Raw genomic sequence first — 14,982 nt, 5'->3', positions numbered from 1 at the left:
CGACTTCCCCTAGGCGTCTCGGCAGTTCCAGAAGTGTTTGAGTTTTTTTCTCTAAAAGAGCAAATTTCTCCAGTGTGGCATGTCCCGCTGTTCTCATGGGTGCAACACACTCATCGAGGAGGGGGACGGACACGATGTCTGCTTCCAGTATGCTGGAAGGCGGTTGACAATTGACGATTTGACGATTCAGACATTGCGTCATGGGTGGCTGTGTTCCCACGGGAACGTCCGCTACGGCAAGCAGCGAGGGTGATATGAGGATTACTGTGAGCGTTAATCCACCAGCCACTGGCTCACGGACCGTTCGCAACTCGTCTCACTCGTCTGACCGTTCCCCAGGAGACGGTGCCACCATCTTGTTCCTCAACCACGTATTCGGAAACGGTGCGTGATAATGATGAGATGTCCCTTGCAGTATCCGACTCCGGTGATTCCTCGGAGCTCCCTCCCTCGGGGGGGGGGTCGAGCCCAGGAAGAAGTGGACGTCGAAATGTTAGCCATGCTTTCCCAGGCCGCCGTGAGCGTTGGGTTGCAGTGCCCGCACTGCCTCTCCCGGCGCTCGCGGATTGATACATGGTGCCTTGGGCTTGAGCTCCGAGGCACCACGCCCCAGTGCCGTGTTTACCGGAAGTGCATGAGGAACTTAGTAAAACCTGGAATGCCCCCTTTTCGGCACATCCACGCCAAACAAGTTCTGTCACCCTCTCTTCCCTCGAGGGTGAGGCAGCTAGAGGATACGTCGATGTCCCCCAGGTGGAGGGTGCCGCCGTGGTGCACTCATGCCCACAGGTGGCAGCCACCTGAAGGGCTCGACCTGGACTCCCGTCCAAAGCATGTAGGGTCTCGGCATCTCCGGTGTCGAGTGCTTACAAATCTCAGGTTCATGTTCTCTGTAATCACACATTAAACTGTTACCAACCTCTATTAGTTTCTGAGCCTTTTTAAATTTAGCCTTTCTTAAGTTTTGTAAAGTGTCAACCTTTTCCGATACAGCTTTGGGTGTTAACTTAACAGTTCTTTTCCCTTTTACATACTCGATATCAACATTTGTCAAGCTTTGCTTTGACTCAATAAACCTTTCAGCGTTCATTCACTTTTCTTTTTCCATTTTGCAAACGATTGTGAACAAACATACACTTCACATTTATATACAATGCCTATTCAACAACCAATGCATTGGAATTACGCTTTAAACCCAGTTTTGTGTACACGTTATTTTAAATGGCCATATTAATGTTGCAACAACAAACGTACCTATAATCCAGTAGATCCGGTTTGGCTTGCTTTAATGTTCAAACACGCGTGCAGCAACGCGTATCCAAGAGCAAGTAATCCAACAACAGAAAGAATGTAATCCAATGCGAGTCCACGCAGTAAATCCAAAACTAGATTTTCAAGAAAGCGTCTTGACGAAGCAATGTCCTCACGTGCAACAACATAAAATATTTATCCCAATGAACGGCGTCCTTCTGTCCGTTGAAACAAATGCGATGACTTTTACTCCAACGATAAATCAAGCGATGTCCCAGCAACAAACATTCTCACGTGGATCGAACTGGAACAACACATCATTGCAATCCCATTTCTGCGACGTATTCCAGCATCTTCGCATGGCTCCACTCTGGCTGAAGAACCTTTTTTCCACGAAGCCTCCATGCTCGCTACTTTAATGAAGCAAAGTTTTTGACTTTGTTACCACAACTTTCTTTTACTGCTGGTATTGGTAATAGATGTGAGCAATATTTGACGCGTAAACATTAAAGTCTTTGCAATCGGATTTAAATGCCATAGTCTCTTTATTGCGCTCAAGTAAATAAACATTGCTTTAAATTGCATCTTGTGGTATCATTTTGTTTGTTTATTTTTCACTAAGTAATGGCACTAGGTAATGGCTACTTTTCCATTTGATTCCACATAACATAAAAAAGCTTGTTAACGTCCTGAAGCACGACCCAATACGATCAAAAACTATGTGCTTCCCTACTCCCAATACACCTGGCGCATCATCTCATCACCCTTATATACGTGTGAATTCACTCAGAGTGCCACCCAATGGACAAATATATTATTACAATAAAAATGGTTACAACACACCTTTTAAATATAATCCTGTCATATGTAACATGTAGTGTGCGTGGGCTTGGAATTTTAGCATATCTGTGTAAATATGTATGTTTGCTTTATGAGGCATACAGTGTTGCTTGTGAGCATGCATCAAACGTATTGTTTCTGGCAATATATGCATCCATGCAATAAGTTTAACAGGGGGGTAGAAACGTGAAGGGTAGGAAAAACAGATCCTGTCCCAAAATTACCTCCAACCNTGCTTTAAATATAATCCTGTCATGTGTAACATGTAGTGTGTGGCCTTGACAGTTTTGCATGTCTCTGTAAATATGAATAAATGCTCGATGAGACAAACCGTGTTGCATGTGAGCAGGGATCAAACTTATTGTTTTTCACTATATGTGCATTCATGACAACTAAGAATGTTGCTGTGAGGGGAGTTTCTCCTATGTTCAATGAGAAACAAAGTCAAAGAGGACCGGGACTTCAAACCACCTACCTGCCAATGTCATGCCCAAAGCACTAACTACTACACCCGTTTTGAGAATACTGCTGTCACATAGGGGTCCTCCTGTGTTCAATGAGAAGTAAGAAGGTGGACAGGGCTTTAAACCACCAACCTGCCCATCCCAAACCGAAGCAATGTGAAGGCAGGCAAGGTAGAAACGTTGCAGATCCAGCCCAAAATGAACCCAAACACCTTTTAAATATAATCCTGTCATGTGAAACATGTAGTGTGCATGGGCTGGGAATTTTAGCATATGTGTAAATATGTATGATTGCTTTATGAGGCATACAGTGTTGCTTGTGAGCATGCATCAAACGAATTGTTTCTGGCAATATATGCATCCACGCAATAAGTTTAACAGGGGGGTAGAAACGTGACAGGTATGAAAAACAGATCCTGTCCCAAAATTACCTCCAACCTGCTTTAAATATAATCCTGTCATGTGTAACATGTAGTGTGTGGCCTTGACAGTTTTGCATGTCTCTGTAAATATGAATAAATGCTCGATGAGACAAACCGTGTTGCATGTGAGCAGGGATCAAACTTATTGTTTTTCACTATATGTGCATTCATGACAACTAAGAATGTTGCTGTGAGGGGAGTTTCTCCTATGTTCAATGAGAAACAAAGTCAAAGAGGACCGGGACTTCAAACCACCTACCTGCCAATGTCATGCCCAAAGCACTAACTACTACACCCGTTTTGAGAATACTGCTGTCACATAGGGGTCCTCCTGTGTTCAATGAGAAGTAAGAAGGTGGACAGGGCTTTAAACCACCAACCTGCCTATCCCAAACCGAAGCAATGTGAAGGCAGGCAAGGTAGAAACGTTGCAGATCCTGCCCCTAAATTTTTCCAAACCCTTTCAAATATTATCCTGTCATGTGTAACATGTAGTGTGCGTGGGCTTGGAATTTTAGCATATCTGTGTAAATATGTATGATTGCTTTATGAGGCATACAGTGTTGCTTGTGAGCATGCATCAAACGAATTGTTTCTGGCAATATATGCATCCATGCAATACGTTTAACAGGGGGGTAGAAACGTGACAGTTATGAAAAACAGATCCTGTCCCAAAATTACCTCCAACCTGCTTTAAATATAATCCTGTCATGTGTAACATGTAGTGTGTGGCCTTGACAGTTTTGCATGTCTCTGTAAATATGAATAAATGCTCGATGAGACAAACCGTGTTGCATGTGAGCAGGGATCAAACTTATTGTTTTTCACTATATGTGCATTCATGACAACTAAGAATGTTGCTGTGAGGGGAGTTTCTCCTATGTTCAATGAGAAACAAAGTCAAAGAGGACCGGGACTTCAAACCACCTACCTGCCAATGTCATGCCCAAAGCACTAACTACTACACCCGTTTTGAGAATACTGCTGTCACATAGGGGTCCTCCTGTGTTCAATGAGAAGTAAGAAGGTGGACAGGGCTTTAAACCACCAACCTGCCTATCCCAAACCGAAGCAATGTGAAGGCAGGCAAGGTAGAAACGTTGCAGATCCTGCCCCTAAATTTTTCCAAACCCTTTCAAATATTATCCTGTCATGTGTAACATGTAGTGTGCGTGGGCTTGGAATTTTAGCATATCTGTGTAAATATGTATGATTGCTTTATGAGGCATACAGTGTTGCTTGTGAGCATGCATCAAACGAATTGTTTCTGGCAATATATGCATCCATGCAATACGTTTAACAGGGGGGTAGAAACGTGACAGTTATGAAAAACAGATCCTGTCCCAAAATTACCTCCAACCTGCTTTAAATATAATCCTGTCATGTGTAACATGTAGTGTGTGGCCTTGACAGTTTTGCATGTCTCTGTATATATGAATAAATGCTCGATGAGACAAACCGTGTTGCATGTGAGCAGGGATCAAACTTATTGTTTTTCACTATATGTGCATTCATGACAACTAAGAATGTTGCTGTGAGGGGAGTTTCTCCTATGTTCAATGAGAAACAAAGTCAAAGAGGACCGGGACTTCAAACCACCTACCTGCCAATGTCATGCCCAAAGCACTAACTACTACACCCGTTTTGAGAATACTGCTGTCACATAGGGGTCCTCCTGTGTTCAATGAGAAGTAAGAAGGTGGACAGGGCTTTAAACCACCAACCTGCCTATCCCAAACCGAAGCAATGTGAAGGCAGGCAAGGTAGAAACGTTGCAGATCCTGCCCCTAAATTTTTCCAAACCCTTTCAAATATTATCCTGTCATGTGTAACATGTAGTGTGCGTGGGCTTGGAATTTTAGCATATCTGTGTAAATATGTATGATTGCTTTATGAGGCATACAGTGTTGCTTGTGAGCATGCATCAAACGAATTGTTTCTGGCAATATATGCATCCATGCAATACGTTTAACAGGGGGGTAGAAACGTGACAGTTATGAAAAACAGATCCTGTCCCAAAATTACCTCCAACCTGCTTTAAATATAATCCTGTCATGTGTAACATGTAGTGTGTGGCCTTGACAGTTTTGCATGTCTCTGTATATATGAATAAATGCTCGATGAGACAAACCGTGTTGCATGTGAGCAGGGATCAAACTTATTGTTTTTCACTATATGTGCATTCATGACAACTAAGAATGTTGCTGTGAGGGGAGTTTCTCCTATGTTCAATGAGAAACAAAGTCAAAGAGGACCGGGACTTCAAACCACCTACCTGCCAATGTCATGCCCAAAGCACTAACTACTACACCCGTTTTGAGAATACTGCTGTCACATAGGGGTCCTCCTGTGTTCAATGAGAAGTAAGAAGGTGGACAGGGCTTTAAACCACCAACCTGCCTATCCCAAACCGAAGCAATGTGAAGGCAGGCAAGGTAGAAACGTTGCAGATCCTGCCCCTAAATTTTTCCAAACCCTTTCAAATATTATCCTGTCATGTGTAACATGTAGTGTGCGTGGGCTTGGAATTTTAGCATATCTGTGTAAATATGTATGATTGCTTTATGAGGCATACAGTGTTGCTTGTGAGCATGCATCAAACGAATTGTTTCTGGCAATATATGCATCCATGCAATACGTTTAACAGGGGGGTAGAAACGTGACAGTTATGAAAAACAGATCCTGTCCCAAAATTACCTCCAACCTGCTTTAAATATAATCCTGTCATGTGTAACATGTAGTGTGTGGCCTTGACAGTTTTGCATGTCTCTGTATATATGAATAAATGCTCGATGAGACAAACCGTGTTGCATGTGAGCAGGGATCAAACTTATTGTTTTTCACTATATGTGCATTCATGACAACTAAGAATGTTGCTGTGAGGGGAGTTTCTCCTATGTTCAATGAGAAACAAAGTCAAAGAGGACCGGGACTTCAAACCACCTACCTGCCAATGTCATGCCCAAAGCACTAACTACTACACCCGTTTTGAGAATACTGCTGTCACATAGGGGTCCTCCTGTGTTCAATGAGAAGTAAGAAGGTGGACAGGGCTTTAAACCACCAACCTGCCTATCCCAAACCGAAGCAATGTGAAGGCAGGCAAGGTAGAAACGTTGCAGATCCTGCCCCTAACATTTTTCCAAACCCTTTCAAATATTATCCTGTCATATGTAACATGTAGTGTGCGTGGGCTTGGAATTTTAGCATATCTGTGTAAATATGTATGATTGCTTTATGAGGCATACAGTGTTGCTTGTGAGCATGCATCAAACGAATTGTTTCTGGCAATATATGCATCCATGCAATACGTTTAACAGGGGGGTAGAAACGTGACAGTTATGAAAAACAGATCCTGTCCCAAAATTACCTCCAACCTGCTTTAAATATAATCCTGTCATGTGTAACATGTAGTGTGTGGCCTTGACAGTTTTGCATGTCTCTGTAATATGAATAAATGCTCGATGAGACAAACCGTGTTGCATGTGAGCAGGGATCAAACTTATTGTTTTTCACTATATGTGCATTCATGACAACTAAGAATGTTGCTGTGAGGGGAGTTTCTCCTATGTTCAATGAGAAACAAAGTCAAAGAGGACCGGGACTTCAAACCACCTACCTGCCAATGTCATGCCCAAAGCACTAACTACTACACCCGTTTTGAGAATACTGCTGTCACATAGGGGTCCTCCTGTGTTCAATGAGAAGTAAGAAGGTGGACAGGGCTTTAAACCACCAACCTGCCTATCCCAAACCGAAGCAATGTGAAGGCAGGCAAGGTAGAAACGTTGCAGATCCTGCCCCTAAATTTTTCCAAACCCTTTCAAATATTATCCTGTCATGTGTAACATGTAGTGTGCGTGGGCTTGGAATTTTAGCATATCTGTGTAAATATGTATGATTGCTTTATGAGGCATACAGTGTTGCTTGTGAGCATGCATCAAACGAATTGTTTCTGGCAATATATGCATCCATGCAATACGTTTAACAGGGGGGTAGAAACGTGACAGTTATGAAAAACAGATCCTGTCCCAAAATTACCTCCAACCTGCTTTAAATATAATCCTGTCATGTGTAACATGTAGTGTGTGGCCTTGACAGTTTTGCATGTCTCTGTATATATGAATAAATGCTCGATGAGACAAACCGTGTTGCATGTGAGCAGGGATCAAACTTATTGTTTTTCACTATATGTGCATTCATGACAACTAAGAATGTTGCTGTGAGGGGAGTTTCTCCTATGTTCAATGAGAAACAAAGTCAAAGAGGACCGGGACTTCAAACCACCTACCTGCCAATGTCATGCCCAAAGCACTAACTACTACACCCGTTTTGAGAATACTGCTGTCACATAGGGGGTCCTCCTGTGTTCAATGAGAAGTAAGAAGGGTGGAACAGGGCTTTAAACCACCAACCCTGCCTATCCCAAACCGAAGCAATGTGAAAGGCAAGGCAAGGTAGAAACGCGTTGCAGATCCTGCCCCACAATTTTTCCAAACCCTTTCAATATTGATCCCTGTCACGTGTAACATGTAGTGTGCGTGGGCTTGGAATTTTAAGCATATCTGTGTAAATATGTATGATTGCTTTTTGAGGCATACAGTGTTGCTTGTGAGCATGCAATCAAACGAAATTGTTTTTCTGGCATATATGCATCCATGCAATACGTTTAAAGGGGGATAGAAACGTGACAGTTATGAAAAACAGATCCTGTCCCAAAATTACTCCAACCTGCTTTAAATATAATCCTGTCATGTGTAACATGTAAGTGTGTGGCCTTGTGACAGTTTTGCATGTCTCTGTAATATATGATAAAATGCTCGATGAGACAAACCGTGTTGCATGTGAGCAGGGATCAAACTTATTGTTTTTCACTATATGTGCATTCATGACAACTAAGAATGTTGCTGTGAGGGGAGTTTCTCCTATGTTCAATGAGAAACAAAGTCAAAGAGGACCGGGACTTCAAACCACCTACCTGCCAATGTCATGCCCAAAGCACTAACTACTACACCCGTTTTGAGAATACTGCTGTCACATAGGGGTCCTCCTGTGTTCAATGAGAAGTAAGAAGGTGGACAGGGCTTTAAACCACCAACCTGCCTATCCCAAACCGAAGCAATGTGAAGGCAGGCAAGGTAGAAACGTTGCAGATCCTGCCCCTAAATTTTTCCAAACCCTTTCAAATATTATCCTGTCATGTGTAACATGTAGTGTGCGTGGGCTTGGAATTTTAGCATATCTGTGTAAATATGTATGATTGCTTTATGAGGCATACAGTGTTGCTTGTGAGCATGCATCAAACGAATTGTTTCTGGCAATATATGCATCCATGCAATACGTTTAACAGGGGGGTAGAAACGTGACAGTTATGAAAAACAGATCCTGTCCCAAAATTACCTCCAACCTGCTTTAAATATAATCCTGTCATGTGTAACATGTAGTGTGTGGCCTTGACAGTTTTGCATGTCTCTGTATATATGAATAAATGCTCGATGAGACAAACCGTGTTGCATGTGAGCAGGGATCAAACTTATTGTTTTTCACTATATGTGCATTCATGACAACTAAGAATGTTGCTGTGAGGGGAGTTTCTCCTATGTTCAATGAGAAACAAAGTCAAAGAGGACCGGGACTTCAAACCACCTACCTGCCAATGTCATGCCCAAAGCACTAACTACTACACCCGTTTTGAGAATACTGCTGTCACATAGGGGTCCTCCTGTGTTCAATGAGAAGTAAGAAGGTGGACAGGGCTTTAAACCACCAACCTGCCTATCCCAAACCGAAGCAATGTGAAGGCAGGCAAGGTAGAAACGTTGCAGATCCTGCCCCTAAATTTTTCCAAACCCTTTCAAATATTATCCTGTCATGTGTAACATGTAGTGTGCGTGGGCTTGGAATTTTAGCATATCTGTGTAAATATGTATGATTGCTTTATGAGGCATACAGTGTTGCTTGTGAGCATGCATCAAATGAATTAGTTTCTGGCAATATATGGCATCCATGCAATACGTTTAACAGGGGGGTAAGAAACGTGACAGTTATGAAAAACAGATCCTGTTCCCAAGAATATACCCTCCAACCTGCTTTAAATATAATCCTGTCATGTTGGTAATCATGTAGTGGTGTGCTGCTTCATGGTCGAAAATATGAATAGCTAGAGCAGTTTTGCATGTGCGATGCATTTGTTTCACTATATGGGATATTGACAACTAGAGGTCTGGGCGGATCTATGCAGAACAAAGTCACGGGGGGATACGTCAATACACGCCATTGTCATGCCAAAGCTACTCAAGCGTCCGTTTTGAATACTTCACATAGGGTCCTCTTTATTGGGATAAATGAGGCTTTACCACCCTCCTATACAGCATGTGAAGGCAGAGGTAGAAGTGCATACGCCACATTTCCAACCCTTTCAATATACGTACGAACATGTGTGCTGCTTTGGATGTTGGATATCTGGTTAATGTATTTCTTTAGGGGCATACAGTGTGTCTTTAGCTGCTCAGTGTTCTCAATTGTATCATAGCCAAACTTATAAGGGAAAAGTCAGATGACTAGATCGTCGCCAAACTACGACTGCTTTAACTTTACCCGTCATTAACTACTCTATTTGTCTTACCATTCAATGTCTCTATATTATCCATGAGCACTTGCAGGACAGTAGTCTGTTCATAGTGGCATCTGGCAATAAGTGTGCGTTGAGGAGTTCTCTAGTTCAAAAGACATAGCAAACTGAACTTCAACCACCTAAGTGCAACATTATGAATAGACTAATACTGCAATGGCCATTTGAACTTGCGCACATAGGGGTCCTTCTCATGAGAATGAGGTGGAGGTACCTAATGCCTAATCCAACCGAAGAATGGAGGCAGAAGGTAGATCGGACCCTGTCAAATGTTGTCAAGCCCTTTCAAATATTACCGTATCTACAAGCGTCTGTAGCGATTCTGTAATATGTTTATCTTCTCAGGGTCTAGGAGCAGCGAAGAGCGAATGTAGCATCCAGAGTAACAGGGTGACGACGTTAGAGATCGCAAGATTACTCCACGCTTTAATTTCGTCATGTCATTGATGGCTACTTTCTGCATCTCGAATTTGATAAGCCTCATGAGCCAATTTAATGTGCCGAAACCTAGTTTTTCACTTTGTGCAATTCATAACTAAAGATTTGGGATTTCTCCCTTGTTCATGACAATAGGACTGATCTTTACCACTCTGCCTGTAATGCCAGTAGCTACACTATAGCACACCGTTTGAGAGCTTGCGTCAATAGGTTGCCTGCAGATAAATGCATGTTTATAACGCCCTGCTATCCAAGACGAAGCTAAAGCTAATAGAACTTCAATGCCCCAATTTTCAGCCTTTTATACTATCTGTAGTGAACTATAGTGCGTGCTGGATTTGAGATTGTATTGTAGTAAGAAAGCTTGGGTAGGTTGGAGCATGCATCGAACAATTTCTGGAATATTGATGATTCATGATAGTGTACAGGGGGTAGAAAGTGGACTTATGGACAGATACGTCGCCAATGCCCTCAACTGCTTAAGATACATCCTGTCTTAACATGAGGTTGTTGGCTTAGTGATGTCTTGAAATTATTGCGATGACAGTTTTATGGAAGGAATAAACTATTGATATGGCCTCAGAACTAAATGCTGTGAGATCCAGCAAATAAATGCAAAGAAGACGGCTATCACCCACCTATACCTGCAATGTATCAAATCATAACTTCGACACTTAGATGTACCTGGTCATGGGTTTCCCTGTGTAAAAAGTCAAGTGACGCTTACACAGAATCTGCTTCAGTATACGAGCTTACAAATGTGAACGTGCAGTCCTGCTAATTTTTCAACCTTTGATATATTCTATCGTGACTGGTGTGCGTGGGTTGAATGTACTATTGTGTAACATATGTAGAATTGCTAATAGCACAGTTGCTTGGACATGCAAGAACGAAATTTGTTCTGCATTTTGAATAATGCAATATAGGGGTACAAATGACGTTGAAAGGTCTCACATCTACGCTAAATAAATCTGTGTACATGGTTCCTACAGTGCATCTCTGCAATATAGATAAATCTGTGGCAAAGTGGGCTGACGGTCAAACTTATGTTTTATATGGCATTCATGACAACTAAGAATGTTGCTGTGAGGGGAGTTTCTCCTATGTTCAATGAGAAACAAAGTCAAAGAGGACCGGGACTTCAAACCACCTACCTGCCAATGTCATGCCCAAAGCACTAACTACTACACCCGTTTTGAGAATACTGCTGTCACATAGGGGTCCTCCTGTGTTCAATGAGAAGTAAGAAGGTGGACAGGGCTTTAAACCACCAACCTGCCTATCCCAAACCGAAGCAATGTGAAGGCAGGCAAGGTAGAAACGTTGCAGATCCTGCCCCTAAATTTTTCCAAACCCTTTCAAATATTATCCTGTCATGTGTAACATGTAGTGTGCGTGGGCTTGGAATTTTAGCATATCTGTGTAAATATGTATGATTGCTTTATGAGGCATACAGTGTTGCTTGTGAGCATGCATCAAACGAATTGTTTCTGGCAATATATGCATCCATGCAATACGTTTAACAGGGGGGTAGAAACGTGACAGTTATGAAAAACAGATCCTGTCCCAAAATTACCTCCAACCTGCTTTAAATATAATCCTGTCATGTGTAACATGTAGTGTGTGGCCTTGACAGTTTTGCATGTCTCTGTATATATGAATAAATGCTCGATGAGACAAACCGTGTTGCATGTGAGCAGGGATCAAACTTATTGTTTTTCACTATATGTGCATTCATGACAACTAAGAATGTTGCTGTGAGGGGAGTTTCTCCTATGTTCAATGAGAAACAAAGTCAAAGAGGACCGGGACTTCAAACCACCTACCTGCCAATGTCATGCCCAAAGCACTAACTACTACACCCGTTTTGAGAATACTGCTGTCACATAGGGGTCCTCCTGTGTTCAATGAGAAGTAAGAAGGTGGACAGGGCTTTAAACCACCAACCTGCCTATCCCAAACCGAAGCAATGTGAAGGCAGGCAAGGTAGAAACGTTGCAGATCCTGCCCCTAAATTTTTCCAAACCCTTTCAAATATTATCCTGTCATGTGTAACATGTAGTGTGCGTGGGCTTGGAATTTTAGCATATCTGTGTAAATATGTATGATTGCTTTATGAGGCATACAGTGTTGCTTGTGAGCATGCATCAAACGAATTGTTTCTGGCAATATATGCATCCATGCAATACGTTTAACAGGGGGGTAGAAACGTGACAGTTATGAAAAACAGATCCTGTCCCAAAATTACCTCCAACCTGCTTTAAATATAATCCTGTCATGTGTAACATGTAGTGTGTGGCCTTGACAGTTTTGCATGTCTCTGTATATATGAATAAATGCTCGATGAGACAAACCGTGTTGCATGTGAGCAGGGATCAAACTTATTGTTTTTCACTATATGTGCATTCATGACAACTAAGAATGTTGCTGTGAGGGGAGTTTCTCCTATGTTCAATGAGAAACAAAGTCAAAGAGGACCGGGACTTCAAACCACCTACCTGCCAATGTCATGCCCAAAGCACTAACTACTACACCCGTTTTGAGAATACTGCTGTCACATAGGGGTCCTCCTGTGTTCAATGAGAAGTAAGAAGGTGGACAGGGCTTTAAACCACCAACCTGCCTATCCCAAACCGAAGCAATGTGAAGGCAGGCAAGGTAGAAACGTTGCAGATCCTGCCCCTAAATTTTTCCAAACCCTTTCAAATATTATCCTGTCATGTGTAACATGTAGTGTGCGTGGGCTTGGAATTTTAGCATATCTGTGTAAATATGTATGATTGCTTTATGAGGCATACAGTGTTGCTTGTGAGCATGCATCAAACGAATTGTTTCTGGCAATATATGCATCCATGCAATACGTTTAACAGGGGGGTAGAAACGTGACAGTTATGAAAAACAGATCCTGTCCCAAAATTACCTCCAACCTGCTTTAAATATAATCCTGTCATGTGTAACATGTAGTGTGTGGCCTTGACAGTTTTGCATGTCTCTGTATATATGAATAAATGCTCGATGAGACAAACCGTGTTGCATGTGAGCAGGGATCAAACTTATTGTTTTTCACTATATGTGCATTCATGACAACTAAGAATGTTGCTGTGAGGGGAGTTTCTCCTATGTTCAATGAGAAACAAAGTCAAAGAGGACCGGGACTTCAAACCACCTACCTGCCAATGTCATGCCCAAAGCACTAACTACTACACCCGTTTTGAGAATACTGCTGTCACATAGGGGTCCTCCTGTGTTCAATGAGAAGTAAGAAGGTGGACAGGGCTTTAAACCACCAACCTGCCTATCCCAAACCGAAGCAATGTGAAGGCAGGCAAGGTAGAAACGTTGCAGATCCTGCCCCTAAATTTTTCCAAACCCTTTCAAATATTATCCTGTCATGTGTAACATGTAGTGTGCGTGGGCTTGGAATTTTAGCATATCTGTGTAAATATGTATGATTGCTTTATGAGGCATACAGTGTTGCTTGTGAGCATGCATCAAACGAATTGTTTCTGGCAATATATGCATCCATGCAATACGTTTAACAGGGGGGTAGAAACGTGACAGTTATGAAAAACAGATCCTGTCCCAAAATTACCTCCAACCTGCTTTAAATATAATCCTGTCATGTGTAACATGTAGTGTGTGGCCTTGACAGTTTTGCATGTCTCTGTATATATGAATAAATGCTCGATGAGACAAACCGTGTTGCATGTGAGCAGGGATCAAACTTATTGTTTTTCACTATATGTGCATTCATGACAACTAAGAATGTTGCTGTGAGGGGAGTTTCTCCTATGTTCAATGAGAAACAAAGTCAAAGAGGACCGGGACTTCAAACCACCTACCTGCCAATGTCATGCCCAAAGCACTAACTACTACACCCGTTTTGAGAATACTGCTGTCACATAGGGGTCCTCCTGTGTTCAATGAGAAGTAAGAAGGTGGACAGGGCTTTAAACCACCAACCTGCCTATCCCAAACCGAAGCAATGTGAAGGCAGGCAAGGTAGAAACGTTGCAGATCCTGCCCCTAAATTTTTCCAAACCCTTTCAAATATTATCCTGTCATGTGTAACATGTAGTGTGCGTGGGCTTGGAATTTTAGCATATCTGTGTAAATATGTATGATTGCTTTATGAGGCATACAGTGTTGCTTGTGAGCATGCCAACATCTATTGTCATCGTTTAGGGAAGCATAGTCTTCCCCCACTGTTTAATTCTTTAACGTGTGGCCGCAGTTTTGCATTGTATAGATAATCGATGAGTTGCATAGGACAAACTGTTTCCTATATTCATTATAATAGAGTGCTTGGGAGCCTATGTTAAAACAAGACCGGGTACAACCGCCATTAGCAAAGATACTCTCCTTTTGACGCTGGGTTCTGTGAAAGAAGTGAGCAACCAACGCTCAACGAGCGAAGCAGGCAGTAAGTGTGCCAATCCTCATGTTGTAACAGGCGGCTGATTTAGACTTAATATATGCTTAGAACTGCTGGACTGATCAAACGAATTGTTTCTGGCAATATATGCATCCATGCAATACGTTTAACAGGGGGGTAGAAACGTGACAGTTATGAAAAACAGATCCTGTCCCAAAATTACCTCCAACCTGCTTTAAATATAATCCTGTCATGTGTAACATGTAGTGTGTGGCCTTGACAGTTTTGCATGTCTCTGTATATATGAATAAATGCTCGATGAGACAAACCGTGTTGCATGTGAGCAGGGATCAAACTTATTGTTTTTCACTATATGTGCATTCATGACAACTAAGAATGTTGCTGTGAGGGGAGTTTCTCCTATGTTCAATGAGAAACAAAGTCAAAGAGGACCGGGACTTCAAACCACCTACCTGCCAATGTCATGCCCAAAGCACTAACTACTACACCCGTTTTGAGAATACTGCTGTCACATAGGGGTCCTCCTGTGTTCAATGAGAA

Source organism: Triplophysa rosa, unplaced genomic scaffold (genome assembly GCF_024868665.1).
Source record: "Triplophysa rosa unplaced genomic scaffold, Trosa_1v2 scaffold1_ERROPOS8542417, whole genome shotgun sequence".
Lineage (NCBI taxonomy): Eukaryota > Metazoa > Chordata > Actinopteri > Cypriniformes > Nemacheilidae > Triplophysa > Triplophysa rosa.
The sequence above is the reverse complement of the archived record's forward strand: the minus strand, read 5'-3'. Positions refer to the sequence as shown.